This window comes from Periophthalmus magnuspinnatus, chromosome 18, assembly GCF_009829125.3.
Source record: "Periophthalmus magnuspinnatus isolate fPerMag1 chromosome 18, fPerMag1.2.pri, whole genome shotgun sequence".
NCBI lineage: Eukaryota > Metazoa > Chordata > Actinopteri > Gobiiformes > Gobiidae > Periophthalmus > Periophthalmus magnuspinnatus.
In genome coordinates, this window is record NC_047143.1 from 14,081,515 (window position 1) to 14,088,020 (window position 6,506).

General features: G+C 36.2%; 1 pseudogene; it reads left to right on the plus strand.

The window, feature by feature from the left end:
• The first annotated feature begins 642 nt into the window (after window positions 1-642).
• On the plus strand, window positions 643-2,985 carry LOC117386059 (uncharacterized; annotated as a pseudogene).
• Window positions 2,986-6,506: the final 3,521 nt, after the last annotated feature.

A 6,506-nucleotide genomic window follows, 5' to 3' on the forward strand; every position in this document is an offset into this window, starting at 1 on the left:
GAGAAAAAAAGCACTGGAATTAATAATAAGTAGCAAGTTTAGACTTTGATCAGGTAAAGTGTGATTAGAAAAAAGTTAATCATTTCCGTGTTTATGGCTTAGCACGAAGAGAGAAAAAAAGCAAGTTTTATAAAAAATACACTTAGTGGTTAAACTTTACACTAAAAAGAAAACAAAACTTTTAATCAAGTTTACATAAAAATGTGGTACCCAAAAAACTATATGTAACGCTAGCAGCAATTTTTATCAACATGATAAGATCTCAAGGAAACGAACCTGTCCAAATGAATTACACCCAGAATGGACATGAATTATCTTGCCACTGTAAAATTAAAACAGTGTCCGTCAAATTTAGCAAATATCACTAAAATATTAAAAGATCTAAAAGAAGAAGGGAAGTGTTATTTACACTTTGGCTGCATTTATTGCTATCTTTTAAACTTTAGGATCCATATTGGTCATGGCTATATTGTTGTGTTTGCGTTTGACAGGGAACGCTAAGGTCATGACCTTAAATCCTCCTGTTTCAGCCTCTACCTCGAGTTGGGATGTTGAAACACAAAATAGAGAAGACAGTTGAAATGATTAAATTAGGATAAAATTGGATGGCATTTATTAGTGACTGTATCTTGTTGTGGCCAGATGGGGTATAGTTCTTATAAAGTGTTATTCATATAAATAAATTGACTAAATAAATAAGAATTTAGAAAACAGTTGATATCATTAGATGTTATTAGAAGATATAGATAAATGCTTAATAAATGTGAAATAAAACTGTTATCAAGAAAATATTAAGCTTGTTAAATTTATAAAATAAATAATAATGCATAAATAAAATTAAGAAAATATTAAGATTGTTAAAAAAATAATAATAATAATAAAAAATTAAATAAATAAAATAAATAATCTCAATTAAGAACTATAATAAGGCAATGCTGGCTCCTAGATAGATTTCGCACGCTATCTAAGTAAACCGTTTATTAAATAGTGACTTATTCTATAAAAATCATAGACTCTACGTCTTGAATTCAATCAAAGCAATATCCAAATTGTTATACAGCAGCTGAGAAGGTAATTTAACAAAATACTAAAATATCACAATGTCCCAATTAAATCACGTTAAACCAATTAATAGAGTTCTGGAAAAATAAGGCACTTCACGAAGAAACAGAATCCAAAGAAGGCTCGAGAAAACCAGTCCATCATTCAAGACATAATCAAGAAGTGATTACTACTACAAGGAGAAGGGGTGATCTTAAAGGAAGAATTTCTGAGAGAACCTGTTGTGGGAATATATCCAACTCTTGAAGAAAGAACTAGCAGTAAAACATCAAAGAAAAGCAAAGGTCATGAAGCTGGAATAAAGACAACACAGATGCTGATGTTGACATCCTGGTACTGTGTTCCACTCCCAAAGACAGTGATAGGATGACTCTTCAGGTGGCCTACAACATGGAGGCCCCAAAGCTATGCTGTTTGAGTTCAAGTCCCCCGCTGTCCTGTCCTCTCTGTAAAGCTTCACTGATAACAACCTACTGATAAGCAATGTGCTGGAGTGGAGAGACACTATTGTGGCCAGAATCAATGAGGCCTACAACACTGACATTAACTACGACGTCCAGCTCAGCCAGCTCTTCATCTTTTTCCGCAACTTCATTGTTGAGTTCCAGAAAAATGTCCAAGCTTTTCTGGATGCTGCCATCAAGGTGCTCAGGGAGACCCAGTTCCGTCTTCCTGGCTCTGAGGAGATGACCACCCTGCCTGTTGTTCTGAAGGATATGACCACCAGCATTGCTACTGTTCTTCGCACCACCATCCAAGTTGTCTATGACAACATGGAGTACTACTACAATGCTTTTGTGAACACCTTTAACACTATGGAGCTGCGCATGCCAATCGGACATGTGATGACCATTGGTCAAATCATCGACAATGTCGAAATAACTGGCAAAGGCATCTCTGACCAAATGTGGACTTCGTGAACAACATGGAGAGCCTGGATACTACGCTGGTCAAGATCAGCGAGACCCTGAAAGCGGTTGTAGACAAAACTCAAGAGTTTGTCGATTCCATCAAGTCTGACTATCTGGATGGTCTTTTGGCCAATGTGAACACAGCATACAGATGAGTGGTGACTGCTGTGAAGGACATTGCAGACCGAGTGTCCACCCTGGATATGGAACAGCTGAACCCTGTCTTTGAGTCTGTTGTAGATATGTTTATTTACGTCATAGACCAGTTCAATGTGACTGTGCACAGCACTGTGCAACAAGTGTCTGAGGAGGCTCAGAGATATGTGAAAGCCAGCACTGGCTGCCTGGAGATTGAGCTGCCCCTCCCTTGCTTCAGTGAGGAGCCTAAACAAACATTACTACCAACACACAAAGAAGGAGACTGAAGAACAGAAAAAGTGGGGACTAACTACTGTGAAGTTGCAATTGCAAAAATACCAAACTGAACTTAAAGAAGAAAGCAGTCAAACACCTAACTGCTGATGTTTTTCCACAATTTGGAATTCCACAAGGCATAAGTCAAGGAGTTGTGAACGAATAAATGCCACTGTCAAGAGAACACTTGTGAAGGATGAAGAAAGTCGACCAAATCCGGACATCACTGGACACGGTGACTCTGAGGAGCAACCCCGACCACCTGCTACCACTAGGGCTCCAGAGAAGGAGGAGAAAAGGGGGAGAAGAAGACGAAGGAAAAGAGAAGAAGACGAAGGAAAAGGAGAGTATAGGCCATATTTTTTGAAAAATGTTTTGAAAATTTTCCATGTGTATTCTTGATTATGCTAATTATGCTAATTTCTGTTGTTCTAGTGTTGTACGTTCCCCTTATTCATTGAAGTGTTGAGAATGGCCTCGGACAGCCAACAATCAAAATGGCAAGCCTCGATTAAACCAAGCTGACAACCAATAATACAGGTAAGAGACAATGGGCACTGAAAAGAGTAAAGAGAGGGACACCAAAACTTGTAAACTATTGTTATAAGGGACAAACTTGCAACATACTCTTCAATCTACAGTATGTGAAGTGCTAGACTGTGTGCGAGATGTACCTGCTATAGATCATGCAATAAATGTACAAGTTGTCTGTAAGGACACATGTCTGACAAAAACAATGTTTACGATGATAAAGTTATAGAGATCGCCAGAGTTATAACCAGCACCAATGGACAATATAATAAAGAGAAAGATAATTTTGAAACTGACTTACAACAGAGAATTACTTTAAAAAAAAAATAGGAAAATTATGCTTCTTATCAAACGAACCTAAAACATTGTAGAGGGCGCAAATCAATTACTCAACGATGCAATCCTTTAATATTATCTATCAAAAATCCTACATTTTATGACTCTGGAATATTCCATGGGATTCCAGTGTTCCAGATTTGATACTGTACCTGCAATAGAAAAATAAAGTTAAATTTTGAAGGCTACATCTAAACAACAATTTTGAACCTAATAAACCTGTTCCAGAAAATGATTTAACCAGAGAAATAAAATTGAAACAAACAAAACTGAAATATGTAATGAATGAAAATACTTGGCTAAAATGGGTACAGTATACTGCTCAAATATACTACATCAATACCATATTCTAATGAAAAAGACCTGACCTGTATACTCTTCACTAAAAATAATTTGATAAAACTGAATGCTATCACTTACATAATAAATTACCAGTAGTAGCTTTAAAAGATGTACCATCTTGGACTATGGGAATGGCTACTTGTGTCCTTAAAGATGCAGTTATACATATAGACACAAGAAGTAATGATAAAAATGAAATGGAAAGTTTTACTAACGATTTCTGTTATTAGACTTTATCTTCTGATAATTATGGAGAATTTGCTTTTAACTGAACACACTACTGCTTGTGCAGATATTTGGTGGTTATGTGCAAATTTACATTTGTATGCCATTCTATCAAAAACATGGTCAGGTGTTTGTGCATCAATTATGTTAATTATTCTATTCACTATAAGGTGTAGCAAATTCACTAAATTTGAAACAAATTAAATTGTCATACAGAGTTAACTCAAGAAATAATCATGCATTTAAGAGGTCGTTGTCTTATCAATCTAAACCCAAACCCAAAGGATTGCCTTAGATATGTTACTTGCCAAAGAATAATAAATATGTATCAAGTTTGAAGCAGAATGCTGTACTTATATACTAAATAATACCTCTCCTGATGGGAGTATTACAAAGGCTCTGAACCACCTTAAGTCTTTGTCCATGGAATTTGCTAAAAATCCTGGCGCATCTGAAAACACTTGGTCAAATTGGCTCTACAAAATGTTTGTTATCTTAGTCATAATTGGATGTTGTGTCATGCCATGTCTTAGATTGCTGGTAGAGATCGAAGACATGTGCAGGGCCACTGTCCTAATGAAGAAGTTCCCTCGTCACAAATTTCGTTATTCTCCGTAAGGTCTCAATTCTCATGTCCTGAACCAATTGACTAAGTTTGGTCAAAACTATGTAGATTGATCATTTGTTTTAAAAGATATAAAATCCAAATTCTGAATCCTAGTAAGTGCTCCTTGTTTCTTATTTGCTGTCCGAGAGTCATGTGTTAATTTATGTGTTATGTTAGCCTAAGGGCTGGGATGTGTTATAATGCAGTGACTAAAGCTAATGCTAATATTTTACTCATTAGGGGAACTTTAAGTTGAATGCATTATTATGTGAAAGTAGTGTTTTGTTTTTAATTTTGGTGTGATCACATGTTTTTAATGTGATCAAAAGGGGGGATTGTGAGATTAATGTTTCATGTAACATGATATTATTATACTTGATATATTATACTTTGACCTGTATGTTTTTGTGGGTGCCAGTGTGGCACGATGATGTCATAATGTACTTGGAACATACATGGACGTGGAAGTGCTATGTGCATTTTTGTACCAAAACGTGCAAGACGTGTGTTTCTTAAGAAAGACCAGATCAGCATGCTGACTTTGTCTTCATTGAACCCAGATAACATGTACATGTCTGTATATTCTAAGCTAATCATTAAGAGAATGTGACGTGTGCTACTAGTATATAGAGCCCACTCTGGAGATGTAAAATGAGGAGATGAAGAGATCATGATGTTGAATCAGTTTGAATGATGCCTGTGCCGAAATAAAGAACCTGGTTTATGGATCTACTTGAGCCTACTGGACTTTTGTTTGCGGTGTGCCTCCGGGAAAAGCTGACAGTCTACAACAAAATCCAGTACTCTGAACCCCTTTCATTTCAATGACACATTTATTATGTTACCACGGTGACATAGTATCAGACAGAGGTATGTTCTCATTGGCTTTTTTGTTCAGTTTGCCAAGCCAAATGTCCATGCCAAATTTCAGACGTTTACGTCAAAGTAATTTTTTTGGTCCAATTCAAAAGTTCAAGGGGGCGCTGTGGAGCAGAAAAAAATCTGACATATGTAAATTGTATATCATTTTGTGTAGATCAAGATTTTAAACAAAATGTATATTAATGCCGGGAAATAGGACACTGCATGTGTGAGTGATGCACATTTTAACACTTCAAATTATTGATTTTTTTTTTGCAGGCTGGCCACACCCACATTTTATGATGTAGAAAAATCAAAGGCAGCTCCCTATAATCCCACATGGGTCTAGTTCATTTTGACCAATTTGCATGTTTCTTGAATGAAAATCCAAGGCGCAAAAAATCCAAATGTGAGAGGTAAAATTTAGAAAAAATGGGGTTCCGCCCACAATGGCCGACTTCCTGTAAGTTTTAGGGTGGGGTCATAATATAATTTTTTACTTGTCTTGACATGTTCTATGTTTGTACCAAATTTCATTTGTCTACGATGAAAAAGGTCTCTCATTGACGTAATGCATTTTGATTTTTGAGGTGGCGCTAATGAGTCATTTTGAAAGAATAATTTTTTTGAACATCAAAATAATAAATTTTTCACCAAACTTGAATTTTGGGTCCAATAAAATTGAGTTTTCGTTAACGTTCAGGGGGTCAAAAATGACTTCAAAGCGGTAAGTATAATAATAATAATAATAATAATAATTAAAACTGCAAGCAGTGATAAAGGCCCTCGCCATCCCTTGCGACCGCGGGGTACACGCCACAGTGAAGATCCTGCCTTTCGTTCCCGCTTACATCGCCCCTCCCCCCAAAATCAGCGACTAAGTAATACTACTCCATTCATTCCAATGAGAGCATTTATGATATTGTCACGCCCGCACGGTTGGAAATAGAAGTATGTCTTTATTGGCTTTTTTGTTCAGTATGATGAGCGGAATATGTGTACCAAATTTCAATGGTCTATGACAAAGTAATTATTTTTCATCCCAGTTCAACCACAGCCCATGTATTTCAATGAGAAATGTCAGACGTTGCCATGGCAACACCTTTCAAAATAGAGGTATGGTGTTGTTGACTTTTTTGTTCAGTATAGGAATAGGGATGTTCATGCCAAATTTCAAATGTTTGTGACAAAGTATTTTTTTTACATGCCATTTAAAA